This window comes from Anabrus simplex, chromosome 4 (genome assembly GCF_040414725.1).
Source record: "Anabrus simplex isolate iqAnaSimp1 chromosome 4, ASM4041472v1, whole genome shotgun sequence".
Classification (NCBI taxonomy): Eukaryota; Metazoa; Arthropoda; class Insecta; order Orthoptera; family Tettigoniidae; genus Anabrus; species Anabrus simplex.
Window position 1 is genome coordinate 352,537,432 of NC_090268.1, and position 27,405 is coordinate 352,564,836.

A 27,405-nucleotide genomic window follows, 5' to 3' on the forward strand; every position below is an offset into this window, starting at 1 on the left:
ACTCTATTCACTGGTTTTCGGTATATTTTGCAAAATTTTCGCATTTCGATTAGATATTTTCTGCAATATTGTCCAACAAAAGCTTTGGCTAAATTGCCAGCGTAGGCTATTGATCTCCAGTTCAGAGGGCTCTGGCCTCGATTTTCGACTAGGCATTTTAATCGCGTTTGGTTAATTCCTGTAGCTCGGAGTCTGGATTTTTTGTACTTCTTAATACACAACTTCTAATATATACGACACAGTACACAATAAACGATAGTGGCCACGTTTCGCGTGAGAGGACTTGCACATAAGTTGACTTAAGAACCTGTCTTTCAGATGCAATAGGAGCTGCTTGGCCGAGGCGGTAAAGGCGTGCTCGGTTCCCCCGGGAGGACGTGGGCTCGAATCCCCGACAGGAAGTAGTAAAATTTTAAGAAACGAGATTTCCACTTCCGGAGGTGCACATGGCCCTGAGGTTCACTCACCCTACACCAAAAATGAGTACCAGGTTAATTCCTGGGTGCAAAGGCGGCCGGGCGTAGAGCTAACCACTCTACCCCATCAAGTGCCGAGGTTACGGATAGTGGAAGCCTTTACCTTCCACCCCTCCAAGGGGCCTTCATGGCCTGTACGGAGATGTTTTTGCTTTGCTTTCAGATACAATGATGTGTGGGTATCCGTAGTTTTTCTTGGCAGACAATGTATGGCTTCGACGACGAAATCATAAGATAAGTTATTTGTATCAAAGCGCTGAAGAAAGGGTTAGCGTGACAACTTCCCCTGTCCTGCTAATATTTTAACCCTTTGTAGGATAAAACTCTTGTCAATGAGATATTTAAATCTTTTCACTATACAGTAAACGGTTATAATATGTCACAATGATACATATGGAAAACAAATTCGATCTTAAAGATCATTAGGGGCTTAATTATACAGTGGCACATGTACTAGCCAATGAGCATTTACTGCGAACTATAATAGCAAGTATATGGTCCCTTTTCTCTTTAGTGTTAGTAGGGTTAATTACAATGGAAATAAACAGTGTTGCTCATTTGTTGCAATCAAACAGAGAAAAGTAATTGTTTATTAAAAATCACACAAAAGTAAGTCACATGGCCTAAAATTGTATAACTCAATTATTTTTATATGTACCAGTACCGTATAACATATGAATACATTTAGAATTTTTACGTATATACTGCATATATATTATACATTTAGCATTTAGGTATTCGGCTGAGTTAGAAAAAGTCCTATCTAGCCATTTTTTAAAGTTAATAATATTACAAAATTGTAAACATGGCATGAAATATAAATATAACCCCACTTTCAGAACAAGCTCTGTACTGAACCGTATCATACAGTGATACTAGGACCATTTAGTGTACGAAAAGCATTCGCCGGTTCATGAACAGAGAATCGCGAGTGAGTTCTCATTTTAGTGAGCCAGGTGGATGAAGAAAAAGTTGGGAGCGCGCCGCCGTAGAGAGAGAAACGCGAACCGCTGGAAAAGAAAGAGAGTTGGATTTGTTTCGGGACTTCCGCCTGCCAACTGTGGTGAATATAATATGAGGGAGTGCAATACTGAAATCATCTGGGAAAATTCTCCGATTCCCGTTATTAGACTGCTTGGAGCGAATCTAAAATAAAGCAGTGGCGAATTTCCCATACATGCGATTGATGTGTTACATCCCTTGTATTTTCAACGAAAATAAGTATTAATTGTTCATATTTTAATGGAAGTTATTTGCATAAAATTCAAACGCACAGTTATCTATACTCAGAGATGGATGAAACTAGCTTCGCTGGCTAGTGACTGATACTAATTGCCAAATTACTCCAGAGTCGGCAGCACGAGCATTGGACCCTTGTTGTTTGTTGATCTCTTTCGCGGGGTTGGAATGAGGAACGAACAGCCACATCCGTCAAGAGGACGGTGTAAGGTGGAATCCTCTAACTTATCGCGTGAGGCTGGGATTTATTTGATGTTTCGTGAAATACTGGAGTTGTTGCTTGTGAGTGGTTCTTTTCTTGTACTATAAATGATGATATATGACAAATGTGTTGTTGTAATATAAATGATTCAGTTTCGTGTGCTTGCAGCGTAAATATCAAACCAAAAATGGGAGAATGATACGATTTTTAAATTACATCTGAGCCATATCTGTATGGCAAGTTCATAAATATTACTGTTCTGTTATTGCTAATGGCCTCTTCTGGCTTCACCTTGAATGACTTAACAACTTCCATGATTACACTAGAGGGCAGCTTCCTCGATGTTGGACACGATTTGTCTTATCTTTCCGACGAGATGTGAATTTTATCTCATTGACTCGAATATCTGCTTTGGTTTTGAGTGAAGAATAAAACTGGACCCCACGCAGATTGGAGTTGCGTTTTTGACTTACAGAAAAGTCTTTAAACGATTCAAACTTAGCCTATACTACCATCCTTCTCTTTTCCTTGCTGGTTAATATACTTCAGGTACTGGTATTCTTTCGTATTATTTGTTCTATTATTTATAGCTGATTGATACGTGTCGTTCGATCAGCAGTATGAATGGACTGCATGTTGTTCTTGTGGTTATTGTGATTATGATATGTTGATGTTTGGGTCTTATATTACTTCTGTTCATGCGCGCTGCATTTTTATGTAATTTGCCATCTTGAAGACTCTTTGCCCTTTGTGTCGGCGCGAGCTTCCACTCGTGTCGTACGAAGTGCGAACCCTGATGGGTTTGTGCATAACTGCGGGATTTCTCTGATCCCACAGCTGAATTCGTTTGTCCTGTGCACACAAGTTCAGTTATAAATGAGACCTCGTTTGTGACCTTGGAGTCATGCTACATGAAATTGAGTTCGTCATTTGACTGACGCTGGTGGTCATATTGCTTGCCGATCCCGGCTGTACCTGAATGTGTGCGCGAATATTAGTATGGGAGGGGAGTGAAAGAATAACGTATCAATCAGGTTAATTTACATTTTGAACTTGTTTCTGTATCATTCGTGCATTTTCGTATGGTGCTATTTTTTTTTTTGCCTTCGCACCTGTCTTGGTCGCTCGCTTTCCTATAGGGCCTACATGTTTTATGTTTCTTTCTTTTAGGCTATTCGCATGCCTGGGATTTTCCCCTTTGGTTATTAATATTATCTCCTTGGTCCGGAGTTATTTCTCTGATATCTTGTATATTTTATTTTCCTTTACAACTCGGGGTTTTCTCCTTGATGCTTGGGAGTTAGACGATCTGTGGTGATTGTTACTATGAGGGTGATGTCGGAACGCTGTTGTGTGAAAAATGAATTGAAATATTCTCGTGGAAAGAACGATCTCTTTTGGTCTGTGGCACCAATATTAATACTGGCACATTCAATAATGGTATTGTACTTAAATGAGTGAGCTCGGCGAATGTTTTAATATTGTTTGGGTTTTGTAACTTCATGCTCACACAACAATGTTGTGCCATCAACTGGACCAGGACTGCTTATGTATGTACCCGTTCTTATCCTTTTAATTGATTATTTTCCTTTCCTCCTACCTTTATTTTATGATTTTAATAAACCCTTATTACATGTACTTGAATTTTATTACTTATAGAATTAGTCTCTTACTATTTTTAATTTATAAAGAGGCTCTTTTCTAATTCAAGGCTTTTTTGGCCTTTCCTAGTCGCGATCTACGCCTCAATTTCTCTCATGCTATTTATTTGCGTTGGGATTGTTTCCGCGATGGGAGGGGATGTGGCTCACATCACACCGATCAGAGAGTAGTTCAACAGGCATGGTTTTAAGAGCGCCAAGGTCACGCGTTTCTACCGTGCAGTCCGAATTGAATTCTAACCATTGTGTAATTGAATGATTATTAAGAGAACCATTTAGCATACTTTCTTATACGGAGAAAAGCAGAATTATAAATGAAGGGCAACCGCGTCCAACTCTGAATATAACTACAAAACTTTAGTCGTGAGTTCGTCATTTAATAGGAATATTTATGAAACAGACCGTTGGGTTAGTGGATGTGAATTCTTAAATAAACATTTGTGTCGGACTTCTTTGTTGTTTTCTCTTGAAGAATGTGTTTGGAATGACGGTCTGTTTGCGTAAATGTTTGAATTTTTTTTCGGTTACATCCACTAAACCAGAAGTCACGAGTCGCCACTGAAATAAATTAAATTACTGTGGGATTTATCAAATATCTAGGACCTACAACTAGCTGTAATCACGCAGATATTAAAGGAATGATGAATACTTTAGTGTCCATTGGGCGAAGTACGTCATATAAGAAAGGGATTTTAATGTTTGTCGGGGATTCACACTTATCATGTGAAAGGAGGTGATCATTGAAATACAGAAGAATCAAGCCTTCAGCATGTCCTCTGAATGTTACGAGTCATAGCGCACACGTCAGGCTACATCGCAGTCAGCTCAGAAATGTAGACAGTGAAATTATGAGAATAGGTATCAGCAGTGGTAGCAGTATTCACTGTAATATTAGAGGAACGGACTAATATTCTTGTGTCAGTTAAAATATTGAAGTAACATCAGGAGTGACTGTATTAGATATCAGTCAATACTGTTTGTAGGAAACCATCTAAATTTCATTTATTGGGAACGAACTAGGTTCCATATTCCGTTTTTGTGCTCAGCTGCACAGGACCACGTCACCACACCATTAACCTTAAGAAGTCGACATCACGAGATGATTGATAACGCCGGATGGAACCAAGAACCTCTCCTGTCGTCGCCGTGAGCTCGATGGTGAGCTGAATTCCCATGTGGAGCCTCTAAGGGGTTGAATTAGCGCTCTAGATGGAAAACAGTTTTGGGGAAGCATTCTTTCTGATTATATTGGATATGTCTGCGAAATTAATAACTGGTTCGATAGAAAGCAGTTCAGGTTTAGAATAGGTTAATTCACTGAAGCTCACATTGTAGGATTACAGCAAGATATAGCAGATATCTTGGATTCAGGAAGTCAAATGGACTGTACTGCAATTAACCTATATAAGGCATTTGATAGGGTAGGTCATAGGAGACTGCAGGAAAAATTGAGGGCTATTGGACTAGACAAAAGAGTGACTGAATGGGTGACTATAATTCTAGAAAATAGAACTCATAGAATTAGAGTAGGTGAAGCTTTAACTGACCCTGTAATAATTAAGAGGGGGATTCCTCAAGGCAGTATTATTGGGCCTTTATGTTTTCTTACATATATATAAATGATATGAGAAAACAAGTGGAATCAGAGGGTCTTTTGGGGATCATTGTAAGTATTTAGGTGTTAATATAAGGAAAGATCTTCATTGGGGTAGTCACATAAATGGGATTGTAAATAACGGGTACAGATCTCTGCACATGATTATGAGGGTATTTAGGGTTTGTAGTAAGGATGTGAAGGAGAGGGCATATAAGTATCTAGTAAGTATATGGGACACTCATCAGGATTACTTGATTCGAGAACTGGAAAAAATCCAAAGAAAAGCAGCTCGATATGTTCTGTGTGATTTCCGACAAAATAGTAGCGTTGAAAAAATGTTGCAAAGTTTGGGCTGGGAAGACTTGGGAGAAAGGAGACGAGCTGCTCGACTAAGTGGTATGTTTCGAGATGTCAGTGGAGAGATGGCATGGAATGACATTAGATGAATAAGTATGAGTGCTGTCTTTAAATTAGTAAATATTCAAGATAAACTTAAATATTGTAACTAAGTTAAGTTTATCTTGAATATTTACTAATTGATTATAGTCAACACGGGATTAGTATTACTTGAAATGATGGTGTTTTTAAAAGCAGGAAAAATCGCAATATGAAGATAAAGTTGGAATTCAAAAGAACAAATTGGGGAAAATATTCGTTTATAGGTAGGGGAGTTAGGGATTGGAATAATTTATCATGGGAGATGTTCAATGAATGTCCAAATTCTTTGCAATAATTTAAGAAAAGGCTAGGAAAACAAACAGGGAATCTGTCACCTGGGTGACTGTCCTAAATGCAGATCAACGTTGACTGATTTTTGATCAGATAAGTCAATCACGTATAATACGGGGAGTACTTTTGGCATTCCATTTCTGGAAATATGTAGATAGTAATTCAATAACGCTTATCAAGTCGAGATTTTTATAGTGCAAATTAATTTTGATGTGACCGGAATGCGTGTTCATTTATGAGCCGCTTTGTTCTTTTGTTCGTGGAATGACTTAGTTGGAAATAGTTATTTAGGGTTGTACATAAGAGTTAGATCACCACGTTTAGTTGTATGTGTTTTAATGTACGTGCGCATGAATATACGTAGACTCATCTGATGTGTAGAAACGTTAACGCCCTCATAGAGATTTGAACCGGGGACTCGGAGTCAAGGAGGCATTCATGTAAAGTAAAGATAGGTTATGCATGCATTTGTTATTTTCCGTACAGCGTGATGTTACATCCGAATCAAGGAGATGCTGGCAAGTATATTTCCCAGCGTTGAGTAGTAAGGGTTTTGAGGAAAGCAACGGCTGAATGGTTCACGGGTCTGTAGTGGAATCGAGCGTGGATCTGAGGATAAATGCTGAGAATTTAAGAAAAGAAAATAGATGGCCTTATTGAAAGTGATGATGAACGGTCCATTGATGAAATATTAGTGTCTGAATGAGTGAAACAGACGTGAAACTGCAGCGAACAGACTTATAACCGAATTTGAAAGCGGAATTGCGAGGTCGCCCAAGTGGACTGGCATATTTATAGAGTAAAGCTTGACCAAGCAAGGGATCTTGGGGGAGCGAAAGAAAGGAAAAGGGAATCTCACCTGTTCGCAGGTAAGTAAAGCCCGTGTTTGAAGAGAGACTGTCCCGCTTACTCATTCATAATTAAAGGGCTTACTTCCAAATTAACGCAACTCCACTTTTTTCGGATTTTAAGTTAAAAGTGAAAATGTATTCCACAACAGTTCTTTATCATATGGAGATGTGTTTATTTTCAAAGTGGAGTATATCGTGATTAAAATGGCATCCAAAAGTTGTACTTATTTCCAAAGTAACGCAAGTCATCGATGTTTTGTATTTCCAAAGTGCCGCTACTCCACATATCCCGTTACAACATACTGATTGTGGTGGGACTCTGCTCCTTCACTTGTGATTTTGTAGTGTGCAAACACACCCTTCTGAAACGGGGTAGGAAGTGGTTGTTTCTCGAAGGGAAACAAGGAGCATAGGGCAATGTATTGAAAGAAGACGAAGTCAAGGATATTGAGAGCCTCCTCGATAAACTTGATGTACGTGAAGGACATCCTACCATGCCATTTTATGATACAATGCTCCCTTCTAATTCAACTGCTGAATATTGAAACCCACAAAGAGAAACATTAACGTCCTTCAACTCGAATGTAATAATGATTTTAAAAATTTTATTTTGTGAGTTGAACATGTGAAGTGTATGGACCAGTAGGTCCTTCCAAACATTTTCCTCCGAAAATTTTGTGTTAAAAAATACGAGACAATATTCTTTATGTTTATTTTCAGTCATATGTTAAGCTTTGCTAAATGAAATGTATGTTTTTACATTGTAGGCATTTTTATTTTCTATTCATATTATATGCATGAAATTCTGAAATTGTAAATAAATACAGCGTTTGTGAAGCATTAGGCATTATATTTTGAATATTTGAGCACCTACGAAGAAACTTACCCTACACCGTTCTGCATAATTCGTATTTTGAGCCAGTCTTCACTTCCAAAGCGACGTAAATCCAAGATCCCCCGTCCATTCTTATGGTATTCTTTGCACTAAGATTTTAGCCACCATGACAAGCAGATTTTGTTCGAAGTGATGATACTACATAGGAAAAATGAAGTCTCTATGTTATTAGGAAATCAAGTAATTAAAATGGTGTTTCTTGAAAAATTATGTTTCTTGGAGATGCGTCACTTTGGAAATAAGCCCTTCAATTAGAGGCTATGGCCAGTGAACCAAATAGTTGTATTGCGTAATGAAGAATTGTATTCAGAAAGCTAGAGTGATGCCCCCGCTATGAGGAATGCCGATGCATATCTAGTCATTAGCGGGTTGGCGAGAAGAAGCCGCCTACCAGTAAAGGACCTGATTGCACAGGGGTCGAGCCTCGTTCGCGCTACATCCGATGAGTGTATTTCCATGTAAATGTTTGTTTTCAGGTATACGTCTGTTATTGTGGGTGGTGATTTTTATTGTCTGTGTATTGTATCTTGTTATTGTGTTTGTTGTGGTCATTTTGGTCGCTAAGGAATGCGAGCGCCGTGCGCTATTTCAAGGTTGCGGGTTCTGATCCTCTGTGCTGTCCAGGCCACGACCATGAAAGTAGACTCATTGTTATTTTTGGGGTTACAGGAAACGGTCTCATATCAAGAGTTGTGTTTTTATATGTATTTGTGTTCCTTGTACGTTTTGGGATTGTCTTTAATTATGGATACGACGTGGACTCTATCCGCAACTTGTTGGTAATGAAATGCCGTCTGAAGTTGAAGAAATTCAAGAAAGGAATGAATGCTAGGGGATGGGATCTTGACAAATTGAAAGAAAAGAGTTTGAGGGGCTGTTTCAAGGAACATGTTGCACAAGGACTAAATGAAAAGAATGAAGGAAACACGATAGAGGAAGAATTGACAGTCGTGAAGAATGATGTCTCTAGGGCTGCTGACAGGAAGAAAGGAAAGATCAACCAAGAATCAATGGATAACTCAGGAGATACTAGACGTGATTGATGAACGACGAAAGTACAAGAATGCAAAAAAAAATGAAGAGGGCAGATGGGAATACAGGCGATTAAAGAATGGAGAGGATAGAAGAGCAGGACAGCTATGGAAGAATGGCTGAAGGAGAAGTGCAAGTATGTTGAAGGTTGTATGGTCCTAGGAAAGGTAGATGCTGCACACAGGAAAATCAAGGAAACCTTTGAAGAAAAGAAAACTAGGTGTATGAATATTAAGAGCTCAGATGGAAAACCACTTCTAGGGAAGGAAGACTAGGCAGAAAGATGGCAGGAATATATCCAACAGGTGTATCAAGATAAAGACGTAGATGATATGGTTCTGGAACTAGAAGAGGCTGTTGATGCTGATGAAATGGGAGACCAAATTTTGAGGTTAGAATTTGACAGAGCTTTGATAGGCCTAAATAGGAACAAGTACCTGGAATTGATGACATTCCCTCTGAATTACTGACTGCCGTAGGAAAAACCAGCATGAAGAGGTTATTTCATCTAGTGTGTAAGATGTATGAGACAGGAGAAGTGCTATCAGATTTTCGGCAGAATGTTGTTATAACTATTCCCAAGAAGGTCGGTGCTGACAAGTATGAAAACTACCACAATATTAGTTTACTATTTCACGCCTGAAAAATTTTATTACGTATTATTGACAGAAGAATGGAAAGACTAGTTGAAACTGAGTTGGGAGAAGATCAATTTAGCTTTAGAAGAAATGTAGGAACACACGAAGCAATTCTGACTTTACGTATGCTTTTAGGGGATCGAAGCACAAGCCCACATACATGGCGTTCGTAGATCTTAAAAATGCATTCGATAATTTTGATTGGACCAAGCAATTTGAGAACGAAAACGAAGAATAATCTACAATCTGTATAAAAATCATTCTGCAATGATAAGAATCGAGGGATTTGAAAACGAAGCAGCAATCCAGAAAGGAGTGACGCAAGGTTGCAGTGTGTCCCCCTTCGTTTCAATGTTTATATAAAACAGGCAGTAAAGGAAATTGAAGAGGAATTTGGGAAGGGAATCACAATCCAAGGAGAGGAAATCAAAACCCTGAGATTTGCTGATGATAAAAACATTTAAGCTCTTTAAGTCTTTAGGCCTTTTCAGTCTTGAAATTACCAGCATTTCACCCCAGTGTAGCAGTGGGTTCTTCAATTGGAATGCTGCACCTTTACAAGACGCTGGCGCTAGCGCGCCGTTGGGACACCATTGCAAGCCTCCCATGCAGGGCAGTGCTGTGACTGTGCACTAGGGGCAGCGTGTGCCTCCACTTGTACAAATGCCTGCCTTGGGCCTGTAACAAAAAATTAGGTTCCTAGAAGGGAACCATAATTTAATTTCATCGATTGCAAATGTTAACATTTAAGCTCTTTAGGATTTTTCCAATAGCTAATAGTATTTATTGAACATAACAAATTTTCACCCAATTACAATGTTCCCCTATTCCAAATTCAAAATAACAACAGAAGTGAACATTTATAAACAAATTAAATCAAACTAAATCTACTATGTGGCCTCTCACATGGGCGGATGGCCAGTCCACATGCAAGACGCCACCCCTACATTCAGAATATTTTTTAGCTAAGCACTAACTACTTACTACTTAACTGCCACTAAATCTACTATGTGGCATCTCACACATGGGTGGATAGCCATCTCAACATGCAACACGCTACCTCTACATCTAACTAAACTAACTACTTAACTACATTAAATCTATACTAATTATATCCTAAATCTGTTTAGTCGCGACATCACCCCTGGTGAGGAACTGCTACCACCCTTCCGTGGGATGTCACGACCAGACACGGCTCATGAGGCCGGAAACCGATACCTCAAAGACCCCTTAACCTGACAATGTTATTTCCTCACCACTCTTTAGGCTTTTTCAATCCTGAAATTACCAGCATTTCGCTCCAGTGTAGCAGTGGGCTTATCAGTTGAATGCTACATCTATTTTACTGATGGCATTATTATTTTATCTGAGTCTACAGAATATCAGGAGAAATTGCTGAATGGTATGGACAGAGGCCTGGGTAAGGAGTACAAGATGAAAATAAATAAGTCCAATAGAAAGTAATGGGGTACAGTCGAACGAAGTCAGGTGATGCAGGAAATATTATATTAGGAAATGAGGTCTTAAGGGAAGTAGATGAATATTGTTACTTGGGTAGTAAAATAGCTAATGATGGCAGAAGTAAGAGGGCCATAAAATGCAGATTAGCACAAGCAAAGGAGGCCTTTCTTAAGAAAAGAAACTTACTCACTTCGAACATTGATATATGAATTAGAAAGATGTTTTTGAAGACTTTAGTCTGGAGAATGACATTGTAAGGAAGTGGAGCATGGACGATACCTAGCTCAGAAAGAAAGAGAATAGAAGCTCTTGAAATGTAGTGTTACAGAAGAATGCTGAAGGTGAGATGGATAGATTGAATCACGAATGAAGAGATACTTAATAGATTTAGTGAGAGGAGATCGATTTTGCTAAATTTGACCAGAAGAAGAGATATAATAATAAGACACATCTTAAGACACCCAGGACTTGTGCAGTTGGTTTTTGAGGGAAGTGTAGAGGGAATAACGGCAGTGATAGACCAAGGTGTGAATATGATAAGCAGATTAGAGCTGATGTAAGATGCAACAGTTACGTAGAAATGAAAAGTTTAGCTCAGGATAGGTTGGCATGGAGAGCTGCATTAAACCAGTCTGTGGATTGACGACCCAAACAACAACAATGTATACAAAGTTATAGTATTCGTTCATGTTGATGGACACCTAATTAGAGCGCCCTGTGCCAAATACTGATGCGACTTATGTGTTAGGCCGTTTTCGTGCTATAGTGAAATCTCTCGTTCCAAGGAAGAATATTTAATTTCATAGGGTACGAGACCCCCATGGTCACTCCAGCGAGAGATTTGTACAGTGTTTATATCGGAGGATTTACTTCCCGCATTCAATAAACATGTTTTTACCTCACTACGTCGAATAGTTCTCATTCACATTCGTGTTCTCAGATCCCTGCCCATTTAGATTAAGATTAGACAGCTTGTTTTAAGAGGCCCAATCCGGACGCTCTACACCCTGAACTGATGAGCTTAGCCAGGCGTACTTTAGGACAAGGTGGTCGGGTACAGTACAAAGATGAATATAACATCTTATCCGAAATATGTAAAAATATGATTCTATTTTCAAGAGAAAAACAATATTTCAGAGATCATTTTTATACCTTGTTCATACTATGAGGCTAGATACAGCCTTTGAAATTATGAAAGCAGAACTCCTAGTCTGCAAGGTAACTGACCCTTGTCAGAAATGAATTTCAATTCAGCTTATTTTTAGACCTTGCATACAATTGGAATTGTGAAAATAATGTTGTTAAAATTGTAGCATACATACCTTTATTCAAATATAAACGGACTCAAACAGATTATGCACTCGTCGCTTATGCAATCCCTACACAGTGGCTAACACAAGCCAGATGTTATCGGTAAATCATGATAGCTCCACGCGGCAAATTCAAAAAGTGCCAATTTCTCGAGCCAGAGAGCATTTATGCAAGGTACCTTCTACCGTTAAGTACATTTTTATCAGGCATGTGGAGGATAGTTTAGACTACAATCCAAGTGCCCTATAACTGGTAAATTATACTACAAGAATCTTAGTTGCAGGGAAGGATATTTTCTGTAGACAACTGTACAGCTAGTTTCTTCTTTTGCTACATGTACCCATTTTTTGTTTCCTTTTCTTTTTCCAGTTTTAGGTCCACTTTAGTAGTGTATAGTTTCTTCAATTCAATAGAACATTGCATACTTGTGGATTTAAATGATAGATCTCTGATTATAAGTGGAGGGCATTCACTTGATTGACTATAGATATGGCTGATTTCCCAAGATCCTCAATTCTCTTGCAGGGTTTGGGCTTTAAAGCTGTATTCGGGATTAGATGATTTTGAACCCCACCATCGGTAGCCCTGAATATGTATTTCCGTTGTTTCCCATTTTCAAACCAGGCTTAATTAAGTTCCTACTATGTCCAAATTAAACAGGAGTAGTTGCTTTACAAAAGAACAGTGAAACATGGGCAATTAAACCACTGTTGAAATATCATTGAGCAGATAATATTCTGAGATAGTTTTGAAATATCTGACCGAAGCTATTAAGAACCATCTCAGTTTGGAGAGGGGAATTTATTTTCCATCATCTAGCTCCATAGTAACCTTAATTCCTAAAGATCATCTGTTTCTTTTGATAGATGTTTCAATGAATGCCATACCAACCATTGTGACATACAGTATGTTTGGACTGACTACTCATGAAGGTTGTGCCAATGAGATATGTTTCTTTTAATAACGTGACTTTTAATGATTTTATCAATAAAGGTCATGCTAGTGTGACCTGAATATGATTTACGGCGTTCTAATGGATATCGATACCGGACTCGTGATGTAGTGTAGCGTGCTGCCTCTTACTCGGAGGTCCTGGGTTTGATTCCCGGTCAGGTTGTGGATTTTTACCTGTGTTTGAGGACTAGTTTGAGATGCATTCAGCTTACGTGACTACCGTGAGCAGCTATCTGACGGTGAGATAGCGGCCAAGGTATATAAAGTCGAGAATAACGGCCGATAGGAGTCGTCGTGCCGATCACACGACACCTCGTAATTCACAGTTCTTCGAGCTGAACAGCTGTCGTTCCTTCGAGGCTGTTGCGCCATTGGGTTTGGTTTAATGGATATTGATATTTCTATCTGCAACTCATTTCCTCCCTTAAAATTACTTCAAGTTGAAAACAAATCTCATTCAAAAGAGAACCTGAAAAGAAATATAAAAAGAACGAGAGAGTAGATTGTGAGTCCTGAATGAACATTATGCGGCAAAACAAACATTCGTGAAATTACGAACATGCTTTGTACATCAAATAATATAGCTTGGTTCGGGAGGCAGCGGGTTCGAACCCCACTATCGGCGGCCCTGAAGATGGATTTTCGTGGTTTCCCATTTTCACACCAGGAAAATGCTGGGACTGTTCTTTAAGTAAGGCATGGCTGCTTTCTTCCCACTCATAGTCCTTTCCTATCCCATCGTCGCCGTAAGAACTATCTGTGTCGGTTCGACGTAAAGCAACTTGTAAAAAAAAATCAAATAGTTCTGAATGCCGTCAGAAACCTGACACTGCAACGAAATGGATTCGGCCAAATTGAGTTACAGCGCACATCGTGAGGGGATCACTTCCTCCTGTTAGAACACTTTGGAGATCGCTTAGTTTCTCGTGGAACGGAATTACCGTACCCATCCCGTTCCCCGACTCTCACTCCACAGATGCCTACATACTGGGCATGCTGAACAAACACTCTTTTCGGCGAGATGTCCCAACTAGAATGTTTCCGATTTCCGAGAGGAGATACAGTCATTTTTCTTCTCCTTGCGGCTACAAGTGTTCATCAGTATGTTCGACAATCTACGGTCTACATGATTGTTATGAACAATCTGAGAGACGTGTGGTGCACATTTTGAACACATGCTGTAATGAGTTAGATACGCCTTGTCGTCACCTTGCATGCTATAATTACGTATCTGGATGTTCACAGCATGTTAAAATTTCAATACTCTTTGTATTGCCGCATCCTGTATTTTAAAAATAGAAAACAACCGTAAAATGAATATAAATTGGATGTGAATTGAAGCCTTTTAGGCGCTTCGAGATATTCTACTTTCAAATGAAGAAAGGACGCAACTGAAAGACAATTGTAAAATGTTTTTAATGTACGGTAAGTGATTCCTTGGAGGAATATCTATAGAATAGAATAAAATACTCATAGAATAGAATACTCCCTACGCCGGCCCCGCGGTGTAGGAGTAGCGTGCCTGCCTCTTACCCGGAGGCCCCGGGTTCGATTCCCGGCCAGGTCAGGGATTTTCACCTGCATCTGAGGGCCTGCGTGATTACAATTGAGGAGCTATCTGGCGGTGAGATAGCAGCCCCGGTCTAGAAAGTCAAGAATAACGGCTGGGAGGATCCTTCGTGCTGACCACACGACACCTCGTAATCTGCAGGTCCGCGGGCTGAGCAGCGGTCGCTTGGTAGGCCATGGTCCTTCAGGGCTGTTGCAGCATGGGGTTTGGTTTGGTTTGGTTTGGTTAGAATACTCCCCTCCCCCAGTTCCATACCGCCAGAAAATTGGCAATTAGGCATATACCTATTGTAGCCGAACAAACCAACAAACATAATTTGAAAGAAATACTACCAGCTAGAAAACATACAATATGTAAAGAACACGAACATAACTGAACAAATAAAAAAATCAGAACAAGATGCTAAATTTATAATTATTATCGACCTTGACTTTGACTCTACACTGTTCCATACTTGTAAGTCATAATTTTGTGTTTTGGACATGCATCATTACGAAACCTTGTGCTTATTACTCTATAGAGAGGTGATTTTTATGAAGTTAATAATTGTACGTAAATTTATTTCTACTCACATATGTCCAATTTTTAACTATTTATTTAATGTACAAGGAAATAATAAAATTTGGTATCTCTTTTCCACCCACGGTATCCCCTGCCTATCTTAAGGCTCTGAACTGGGTTGGCGACCACGAGACCCTTAGCTGGGTCCTGGCATTGCTTTCACTTACTTGTGCCAGGCTTCTCACTTTCACCTATCCTATCCGACCTCACTTGGTCAACTTTTGTTCTTTTCGACCCCGACGGTATTAGGTTGCTAAACCTAGGAAGTCTTTAATTTTCACGCCCTTCGTGGCCCTTGTCTTCCTTTGGCCGATATCTTCATTCTTCGAAGTGTCGAATCCCTTCAATTTTTTTCTCTCTGATTAGTGTTATATAGAGGATGGTTGCCGAGTTTTACTTTGTCTTAAGACAATAATCACCATCACCACCTCTCTCTTCCAACTTCGGTTGACCGATGCAGGAGAGAGAAGGCTTGGTTCATCCTGAAACATTGGCATGCATTTCTATGTGTGCCATTTAACTGCCCATTATTATATTTAACCACGTGTACTATTGCTGATTCCACTGTCTTTAGACTCTTATTTGCTAAGGTTAAGTCCCGAATTATTCGCACCTTCAACTGTACGTAGCATTCCCTCATTCAACCCTTTCGTTTTTTCTCCCACAAGCTTTTTACAATATCAATAATTTCGATAGTTTCCCTGCCCTTCTCCATTCCCTGTTCGTGACTATGAAAATAGCATGTTATTCAAATTCTCTTTTATTTTATTTCTCTCTTCTGTTTCCAAATGTTTAACCCGTAATGCTCTTGTACGTTCACACTGTCTCAAGGAATGTGCATTTATCAACTCTCTCTTACGCAATAAACATATATTCATAACTTCTTTAAATGCCTAATTTTTATATATCTATGAATTCCTCCAGAGTTCACCTTTTTACCATCAGCTCTTAGTATTTGTATTTTTATATCTGCTATTCTCTGTGCCACTTTTCTACAGACTTTTCTTCATTCTAAATTTTTGTCCTAATATTTCCCCATTCCAATTACTTCTAGCAATTGCTTTAAGTACCCGCCCAGTATTCGTCTTGGTGCCTCATTTAGTGTCGGTAAACTGTATCTAGTATCTCTCCTCCTCCAATAGTGTACTGGTATTACTCTCGTAATTATATCCACTCCTTATACTAATATCCGTACACAGTAATCTTGCATCACTATTCGCTGTACATCTTGTTAAACCTGTAATTATTTTAATAAATCTACTAGTGACTGATTGTGATTTTCTTTCCGTGCTGCATACTTCTGGATCGTATAATATTTTAGATTTTATTACAGCAGTGCATAAATTTCTTTGCTTCCTAAAATCAATATTAGGGATTCTGTTGTCTACTTCATATACTAGCTAGAGGCACCAATCATTTTTGCCCTCTTGACGTGATCAGATTATTTTCCATTTCCTGATATTATAATCACTAAATATTCTATCTTGTTCACTACTTCCATATTTACTCCTTCGAGATACCATTTTTCCTTTTTTTTTTTTTTTTGCTAATTTGTTCTCTTTTTTTACATACAATTACTCTGGTCTTCTGTGTTCTAATTTTCACATTCCAGTCCTTTACAGTACTTATCGATACCGTCAATACATTTTTGCAATGCAGCTGGTGTTATTGTAAACAGGAGTATGTCCTCAGCAAAGATAAGAAAAGGAATATTCGGATTTCCAAAATATGCCGTGAAAATCTCTCCTAACCTTCAAATTCTAGTATATCATTAATAAACAACAGTCAGCCAGTCAGTCAGTCAGTCAGTCAGTCAGTCAGTCAGTCAGTCAGTCAGTCAGTCAGTCAGTCAGTCAGTCAGTCAGTCAGTCAGTCAGTCAGTCAGTCAGTCAGTCCGTCCGTCCGTCCGTCCGTCCTTTCTAAACTCTCCTGCTACAACTACTTCTTTCACTATCACTAGACATTTTACTTCAGCATATAGTCGCTGCCGGGACAAAACCTCCTATGTGAAATATTTTAGCTTAGAACTTTGGCCGGTAACGTTCTGTCGTCTAAGGTGCAATATTGTGTGAATATTGTCAAGGTATTCGCGCTCTTCATAATGTATGTGATGCGGGTCAGTATATCTCCAAAAATATTATCACATAGGAGGTTTTGTCCCGGCAACGACGATATATCTCTTCCATCGTTCTTATAATTTTACACGATACTCCAACCTGTCTCAGTAACGACTGATCCCCTGTTCACAGTATCAAATGCTTTCTCTAAGTCTAATAAAGTTATATACAGCTTACCTCCTATTCTTCGTTACATATTTGTCAATGAGAGTTCTCACAATAAAAAATTATCTGGTGTTCTTTTCCCTCTTAAGAAACCACTTTGAAATTTCGACAGGATTGGATGTCTCTCTCCCCAGCTCATTTCTCAATTTGCCAGTATACTAGTATATTTTAGTCAATGAATCTAATAAAGCTTTCTGGAATACCCCTTTTTCGAAGATTTTATTGAGTATCCTCGTCAACATTTCTATTATTCCGTTTCATTTTTTACATCTCTTTCCAAAATACATATGTGAAATAGATCCTGATTTTCCGTTTTTGGCTCCTAGTAACGGGTTCCGTATTTCTTGAGTCGAAATGAGCCGAAATAGCTTCATTTAATTCAGGTAGAGCGAAACTCAAACTTCTCCGGAACCACAAACCCTTCATTATGATCTCTCCATTTGCCTTCTTTATTCAATGAAAACCTACAACCTGTTCTCCAGTCAGTGACCGAGTCAGGGATGGAATGAATGAAGCCCCTATCTTGCGGCGAGGATTGGAATTGTGCCGGCTGCCGAGGCCTGTCGCACTCCTCTGGGACAATGATAAATGACTGACAGATGAAATGAAATGATAATGGAGAGTGTTACTGGAATGAAATATGACAGGGAAAACCGGAGTACCCGGAGAAAAACCTGACCCGCCTCCGCTTTGTCCAGCACAAATCTCACATGGATTGACCGGGATTTGAACCACGGAACCCTGCGGTTAGAGACCGACGCACTGCCGTCTGAGCCACGGAGGCTCTCGCCTTCTTTATTCAATAATTTCTCGAAATACTGAACCCATGTACAATGACTTATATTGGTTCGCCCCAGCATCCGAGCTCTTCTTGGTTATCTGATTTATTTTATACCATACTTTCTTGCTATCGTTCTCCTTGCAATTTTTATTTATGTCTGTAGCCATCTTTTATTGCTAATCCAACTTCATCTTTCTTAACATTTCTCTGTATTCCTTCCTTTTTTCGCAAAATTCGCTTCTAGCTACTTGCCTTCCATCTATCCTATATCTCCTGAGTGCCTTCATAACTAGTCTCCTTTTTCTTTCCACATTCTGTACTATATCATCCCATTTGTATCTGCGCTTTACCTGCATTTAGCCTCATACTTTTTCTTGCCATTGCTATTCACTTTTCTGCCTAGTTAGGGCTTCTTCAACCCTATACTCTTCTATCAATTTTTCAATACCTATTTTCCAAATATTAAAATTCGCTCCACTGAAGTACTATCTGAATTTAATCCCTAATTACCGAGCGAGTTGGCCGTGCGGATAGGGTCGCGTAACTATGAACTTGCATTCGGATTCGAACTCCACTGTCGGCAGCTTTGAAAGCGGATTCAGTCTCCCTTAGCTGTACAGAGAGTTATACCGATTTATGACGTATTCACACCAGAAACTGAGATTTATAGATGTCATCCTGAGTGTACTTTCAAAACCAGTCCACTTTTTCATCCTGGTGAAGTGGTGCAGTGGAAGGAACGCCAGCTTGAAGAACGGGAAGCAGGAAAGCCAGGATCCTACCCACTTTCTTAGACTTGGATTTCAGTCAGTCTCAGGCGGAGGGTTTCTGCCATAATCGTGTAAATACGAGACATTCAAAGAAATAAACTGCCAATGAATAGATCTACAGGTATTTCATTTACTTCAATTGCTTTATAATTAATATTCATTGCACCTCTGCAAGATTATGATGGTAAAAGGCTTATTTAATCGTAAATAAAGTTCAGTTTACATTTTTTACAGTGAAAGTTGACTTGCTTATCTCTACCCTAGAATTGAACCTATTAGCTACAGAATCTATGTCTAAAGAAATGGACTCCTCATGATTATTATTATTTATTTATCGTATGATGAATCTATGTACACACATGTATATAGTTCAGGGTAAATGTGCGTAGTCACAAGTCCGTACAATACTATAACTCTAGGTCTAGAATTTTAACCCAATCAGCTGCTTCATCCGATGTGCGGTGAATGTCCATTAGCGTTCCTTTGAAAGCTCGAATTGGACAGTCAGCAACAATGTGGTGGATTGACTGAGAAGAGGCACCACAATCACAATCTGCAGACCTAGTCCAACCCCATTTGCACAACAGATAACCACATCTGCCTTGTCCAGTTCTTATCCGATTGATGATTCTCCACTGTCGTCTTGGAAGATCAAATCCTTCTACTCGTTTAGAAGGATTCTCAACCTGATGTTTGTTCACTATTGAAGACTGATCCCACTGGGCTTTCCATGATCTGTTAACATGAAAAGAGGTTCTTTCAAGATCCATTGCTGTACGCCAGGGTGGTTTCCTTGATTTCAGTCGTTGATGTTCAGTGTGCGTAATATCTTGATGGATGGGTAGTTGGGGGTTCTGCTGAATGTTCTTCCAAACCTTTAGGAGAGCTTCTGATCGTCTTAGGACTGGAGGTGCAATATTGCTGAGAACAGGAAGCCGTAGTGTGTTCGTGCTCCGAATGCAACCCGAGATTATGCGCATTGCCTGATTGAGTTGTACATCGATCTTCTTTGTGTGAACACTATTGATCCAAGAGGGGCAGCAGTATTCAGCAACAGAATATGATAAGGCTAATGCTGTTGATTTTATAACATGAGTATTGGCTCTCCATGATGTACCAGCAAGTTTCTGAAGAATATTATTTCTAGCATTTACTTTAGCAGCAACATTTGAAAGATGTTGCTTGAAAGTCAAAGTTCTATCAAGTGTTATTCCCAAGTATTTTGGTGTACTGCAGAACGGCAACACTTCACCTCGGAACCTGACTGTTGATTTGTAATTAGACTGTCTGTTGTGTAAGTGGATTGTAGATATAACTGTATTTTGAGGATTTAGGTGAAGGCACCATTTCTTGAAGTATACATCCAAGACTTCCGGAGCAGTGGCTAAAGTAGTTTCAGCATCATAAAAGTTGGAGCACTGAGTCACCAAACAAATGTCATTAGCATAAATACATTTTCTTGATGATGTGTCTGGGAGGTCATATATGTACAGACTGAAAAGAAGGGGGGAAAGGACTGATCCTTGAGGTAAACCATCGTTTGATTTAAGCACTCTACTTCTGTCATTATTAGCGTAGATCTGGAAGTACCTATTACTGAGCATATTGCTAAGTAAGGCTGTAAGTTTACGACATGGGATCACACTCAAACATTTTAGAAGGAGTCCTTCTCGCCAGACAGTATCATAGGCAGCTGATAGATCCAAAAAGGCAGCCACGCTTACTGATTTCCTCTCATATCCATTTTCGATATACGTGGTGAGAGACAGTACTTGATCATTACAACTTCTTCCAGGTCTAAATCCTGCTTGCTCTATAGGAATGTAGCTGTTGATTGTTTCATAAATTCTATTGTAGATCAGTCCCTCAAGGAGTTTATATGTAACACTTAGAAGTGCTATTGGACGGTAGATTTCCACTTTAGATGGATCTTTATTTGGTTTCAGTATGGCTATTATCTTTGTTTTCTTCATCAGAGGTGGTATGTTTCCAGTTTGCAGAATATTAGTGAAGATGTTGGTTAACCATTTTATTGTGGCTGGTCCGCAATGAGCCAAAAATTCAGGATAAATTCCATCAAATCCTGCAGCTTTTCCAAGTTTCATACTTTTTATTGCGGCTTCAGTTTCCCTTGCGGCGCTGCCCTTTTCTTGATGTTCAACTTTAATTTGATATCCTTTTTGGTTCGCTTGTCTTTTGTGTTTTTGGAAACTGATATTAGATGATTAGCAAAATCATTCAGATTGATGGCTGTTTTTGATCTCTTAGTTGCAGGGTTTGAAGAATCCAGTTTCCTAATTATAGACCAGGCCTTTCTGCTAGAATGGGTGTAATCTAGGGATTCCACTGTTTCATGCCAGATCCTTCTTCGACTCTCATCCAAGGATTGGAGGAGACCAGCTGCATTGTCGGAATTAGGATGTTCTTCATATTCTCGTAGTAATTCCTCACTCTCTGAACACCAGCCAGGGATATACTCCTTACGATATCCTCTAGGGATGCATCGTCTCGCTGCACCTTTTATAACCCCTACAAATATGCTGTAGTTGTTGTATGTTGGTTTGATCCATCTTATATTGGAGTCTGTTTGCTTTGCAATTTCAGTCCAATTGGCTTTCTTGAAGTTCCACCTTGGTTTAGGATGTGAACGAACAACAGGTAAAGACATCCCAACCTTCAAGAGAACAGGCCTGTGTTGACTATGTGGGAAATCGTTGAGCACTGTTCGTCGAACTTGACTGTGTGAATTATGAAGCCGATTTGTGAAACAAAGATCTGGGGTGTAGCCTCGAGACCAGCGAGCTGATTGAAAGGTAGGCAGGTCCTTAGCATCAAAAATCAGATTCAAATTTTCAGTTTCCATCCAGTCCACAAGAACTTCGCCATTAGAGTCATCCTTGTTATATCCCCAAAGATGATGATGACTATTCAAATCACCGAGATATATAGTAGGATACTACAGATAAGGTATAGGAGGATTAGGCCAAGTAATATCTGGTGGCTTGTACACATTAACTATTGTCGAGTTTTCAATGTTAACTGTAGTAGTAAAAATGTCATTTTCAGAATTTACTGATAGTAATTGGTAATTTGTTATATCATTCCTGACATAAGTTGCAAGGCCATAATTTTGATGATAATTAGACGCTACCAATTTAAAGCCTGGAATTTTCCCCCTACTCTGTAACTGTAGTTCGTCTGCTGTGCGTGTTTCTTGAAGCACGATGACATCAACTGCATATTTCAGCGCAATCCTGGAAAGATACTCGCATTTTGCGCGACTAATCCCTTCGATATTCAATTGACAAATGCGCAGCGATGGTCCAATTCTATGAACTTGAAGGTCCTGACAAGGACCACACATGTCCTTCTTGTTCGCTCTTTGACCGAGAGGTCGATTCCGACAGTTCGGTCTCATCTTATCACTGTTGATTTCTTAGCACCACCCGGGGGACACGTGTAGGGCAGTGTAGTGGTAAACCAACGGACATGAAGCAACGTAGACCCCCACTCCTCATGATGAACGTTGAAGATTGTAAGATAGTTTAGGTGCTGACCAAGGGTAGTTGTTTTTAATCGAAAATACATTTTCTACTCTATAAATTAATATAGGGTTTTGCCTAGTTTTGTGGGGTCCATCCCATCCCAAATGCTTCTAGGGGCTTGAAGGGAGCTAGGTCCCATAAAATTGGGACTATCTCAGAGTTACTGGAGCAAGGGTCACGGACCTAGTTTAGGGAACGAAGTAGAGAACTCCAGGGATGTTTCTACTAATAGTTTACAATGAGATGCATTGTGAGCATCTCCAATAAATCTGCGATACAGGCAATATGCTTGTGATGAGGTATAATATTTAACGAGCGACGTATAAATCGAAGGAAATAATAATAATAATAATAATAATAATAATAATAATAATAATAATAATAATAATAATAATAATAATAATAATAATAATAATAATTGTACCGGGTGGTACACCTCCACGCCGCTAATTCAAACTTTGCGCCAGTTAAAATTCCTCTACTGGAGGAAGCCTGAACTTTAACTTCCATATTAATTCAACGATTTCTCAGAAGATGTCATTACTATAAATTTTGAAGTGTTCTGAACTATGTCAGTTTCGATTCATTTTTGTTTTATTTGTAGCAAGAAGTGTGACCATTCTCTTCTAGAGGACACTACTTAAGAACTACAATTGTGCACCCTAGTGCGATGAGAAGGAACCTTTTCTTTTGAAGAAATTTAGTACTTATAAGTTTGTTCTTTATTAAATTTCTTTCTGCCATTGTTTAAGTTGGCAATGTTAACCCTTTCTTTCCGCCAGTTTTGAATTTGACCAATAAGGAATTTCTGTAATTAATTTTCCACCAATAAGGTGTTTCTTCTTCATCTGGTGTAGTCGTTTTTGCCATTAACCAATAAAATGTTTGTGGGCGGGTGTTATCATTCGCGAAACGCCTCGAACTTTCCACGAGGGTATATAAACTGCTGATTTTCGAGTCTCCGGGCCACTTCAGTAACATCTATCATTGTGTAAATTATGTAGCAGGGGGCGGGAAGCGCCTCGTTCTTCGGGCAGCAGTTCAACCACCAGGTAATGGCCTTTTAATAACTTCTTTTCTTGCTAGCTCAGCAGTTTAACTCTCGGGGCAGGTCCGAAGCCTTTTACCATGTAACTTTCCTCTAAAATGTAAAGACACTTGATATCTATTCTATCTTTTTAAACTACAAATTGGGATAGAGAGTGCTTAACCCTCTCGAGCTCCACTCATATTTCTTTGAGGTGAACTTATTTTCACAACCGTTTCTTCCCTTCTAATGTAATGTAAATCGTTTTCTTATATAAGTCACCTCTTTAGGATGGAATTAGCCCTTGAATTAACGGCCTAGTGCCAAGTAGGTTTTAAATAAAGTGTATTAGGAGTGCAAGGACGCGTCCTCTCAAGTTGGTATTTTGGAGGCCATGTAATTGACCTGTTTCCTTACTTAATAGGCCTCAGTAGGTTGGGTATTTTTGCCCCTGTTTTCATGTACTTGGAGGACAGCTTGAAAGTAGATTTTAGTGTGGCCTTTGATAGGCTTGAACTTTGAGAGCGTGTTGCTCTTTCTTAAAATTTGTGTCTGTGTGCCTCGAGCAGGCTTTTCTGAGTAACAGGGAGCGAGTGCTCCTGGGCATGATTGGGGTTTTCGGCCCCTTTGTTAAACCTTATGTATAAGTAAAGTTGGGCTCATTGCTCAAGAATTATGTGTCTGGCTCTCGGAGCCCAAATCCTGTAACACTGTAATTGCACATTCTCGATTGGTTGCTTTGCTACTCTGTACCTGCCACTCTTGTTATTTCTTGATTTTGCAAAGAAAATATAACCTTGTTAAATTTTATCTTAACTTTAATTTCGTAAGTTGAGACCCGTTCACCCCAGCACCTTCGTTCACCTCTGCTAATCCACCAAACCACGGTAACAAGTGGTAGCAGAGCGTGGTTGAATAGGTCTCAAATTAGCCCCTTTTGACGGCTAAATATTGCTTGGCTCTCGAACTCTAACAATTTTCTCTGTCGCTGGACCTTTCCTTTTCTTTGTTCAAAATTGTTAAATTTTTGTCATCATGTCCGGCCCTCGCGATGTCCTCCATCTCAACTATTTGCGCAAGGAGGAGTCGATCTATGAATTAACTATTAGAAACGTGCAATCTGGAGGCACGGTTGCGGTAGACACCAATAAGCTTAGAGAGTCCCTTGATTTGCCGATTTCCATCCCAACCTTGGGAGAGAAAGAAATTGCCGACTCTCTCTCCACGATCACTGACACTACTACTGAGCTGGCATCTGTAATTACCTTTTTGAAGAAAATGACCCGTCGCCTAATCAAATCAAACGTGTGCAAGCTAGGCTATTTCATTTTTCTAATAGAGTTAACGATCTGTTGTCTCTGAAGTTCAATGACGTTCAGAGCAAGGAAGCTAGTGTGGTTCTCGAAAGTCTTTCGGAATTGTCCAGTAAGGTTACCCAATTGTAAACTGGGGAAGTTCCTCCCAAAACCGACCAACCTGCTACGATAAACGTAGTTCAAGAGGAAGAGTCTTCTAAAGGAGAAGGTAATAGGAAAGCTTTTAGAGCGCAACAAATCTCTGCCCCATTAGATAACGAACCCGAGCGTCATACCCCGTTGAATAACGCACGTTCTGATTTAGCTTCCTCGCCACTTAAACCTCTACCTACTATGTCACCAGGGTTCAGTAGTTTGCCTCATCCATTAGCCATGCTGCTTAGAGGTATTTCGAAGTTTTCTGTTAACACTACCAGTGAAGTTATTTCATTCTTAAGGTTTTTAGTTGAATTTCAGGATCATGCCCTTGTCTTTTCTCTTTCTCCGTGTCAAATTTTGCAAATCATTTATCCCTATGCAATTGGTGTTCTCTCAGACAAATTTGTTAGGGCAATAGCGGAACAGTCATCTATTGAAGACTTTCATGCACACCTTCTTGCAAATTTCATTCCTGCTCGTGCGAGGTCATCCCTGATTCAGAAGTACTATTATCGTGTACAGCGTTTGGATGAAAACTTGGCAGATTTCATCCAAGATATTAAGTTCTATACTAGGGTATTTGCTCTTCATTTTCCCGAAGACCACATCGTTCACGCTATTGTGGAAGGTATTTCACCATCCTATAGGTCATATTTGTGTTTCGCGGCGTGCCCGCAAACCTTCGCTGAACTTGAAGCGTTGGCTGTATCGGCCGAAGGAGTTAGATATGCCGATTCCTTGCGTGTCGCGAAAGAACCCCCTCCTTCTTTTTGTAATCCTCGGCCTCCACCTCGCCGACCAGTCACACCCCGTAAATGTTATGTTTGCAGGTCGCCTGACCATCTTCGCAATAAATGTCCATTGTTCAAATCGAGTAGGACAAATAGTGGAGCAGGTTCATCACAAGGCTGTTTTAAGTGCGGCGCGTTTTCCCATATCGCCAAGAAGTGCCCAAATTCAAATAGCACCCCCTCCTGCTCGACTTCTGGTGCAACTTCCACCAATGCCAATAATAATAAGTGACTAGTGGCTTCGGCTGAGTCGGCGAACCCACCTTCCCGAGGCTCAGCCCCAAGTAAACATGTTGAAGGATTGGAGAAATGTCAGTCTTCTAATCTATCTTTTGAATGCCCCAAAGAATGTCTTAGGATTGCGGCGGATACCCCCGCACCTGTGCCCTTCCTCAAAATTGAATTAAATAATGAGCCTGTAACAGCTCTATTAGACTCTGGCAGTGTTTGTTCTATCATTTCGGCTGAATGGTATTCGAAATTGAAATCTGTTTGTAGACTTCCTGACTATTGCTCATCGTCAGTTCAATATGTTTCGGCTAATTCATCTCCATTAGAAATTTTAGGCTCTTTAAATGTCAAAATTCGTATTTCTAAATTTACTTGGAAAGTTAAATTGTTTGTGGCTCAGCATTTGTCTTGCCCCATTATATTGGGAGCCGACTTCATGTCCCATACTGGTCTTGTGCTCGATCTTCAGAGTAGGTCGTGCACTTTCAAATTTGCTTCTAATTGTAAAATCCCCTTATTGAAATGTAATTCTGCACCATGTTCGTCTATTTCGCCTACCCAGGATGAGATGATGTTAGACCTTAGACATCTACCTGAGGAGCAGGCTGATAGTATTCGTAAGCTGTGTCAGTCGTTTCCAGAGGTGTTCTCTGATACTCTTGGTGTTACTGACCTAATCGAATACAAAATTGAGGTCACGGATTCGATTCCTGTCCGTTTTCCACCTTATAGGCTATCTCCACCTAAAATGAAGGCTCTGAAAGAAATCATTGATCAAATGTTAAAGGATGGTATTATTCGGCCCTCTAAGTCGGCGTATTCTTCGCCTATTTTTCTAGTCCCGAAACCCCAAGGCGGCTTCAGGCCGGTCATTGATTATAGGGCTCTCAATCGGAAGGTGGTGTTACAATCGGTGCCCCTTCCTGACCTTCATTCTTGTTTTTCATGGTTTCGTAAAGCTAAGTTCTTTACCATCTTGGATCTGAATCAGGACTATAATCAAATTCCTCCGGCTGAAGAATCTAAACATCTTACAGCGTTTGCCACGGATTGGAATCTGTATGAATACAACCGCGTGCCTTTCGGGCTCCCCACGGGTGCAGCTGTGCTTACGAGGCTACTAGATAGGGTCTTCTCCGACATCAAATTTGAGTACTTGTACCACTATCTTGATGATGTCGTCGTCTTTTCGGAGACTTTTGAAGAACATCTAGATCATCTAAAGGAAGTTCTCAATCGCCTTCGTAAGGCTGGGCTAACTGTGAAGTTGTCCAAGGTAGCTTTCGCTAAGCCTTCCATGTCATTCCTAGGGCATATTGTCTCGCCCGATGGTGTTGGTGTCGATCA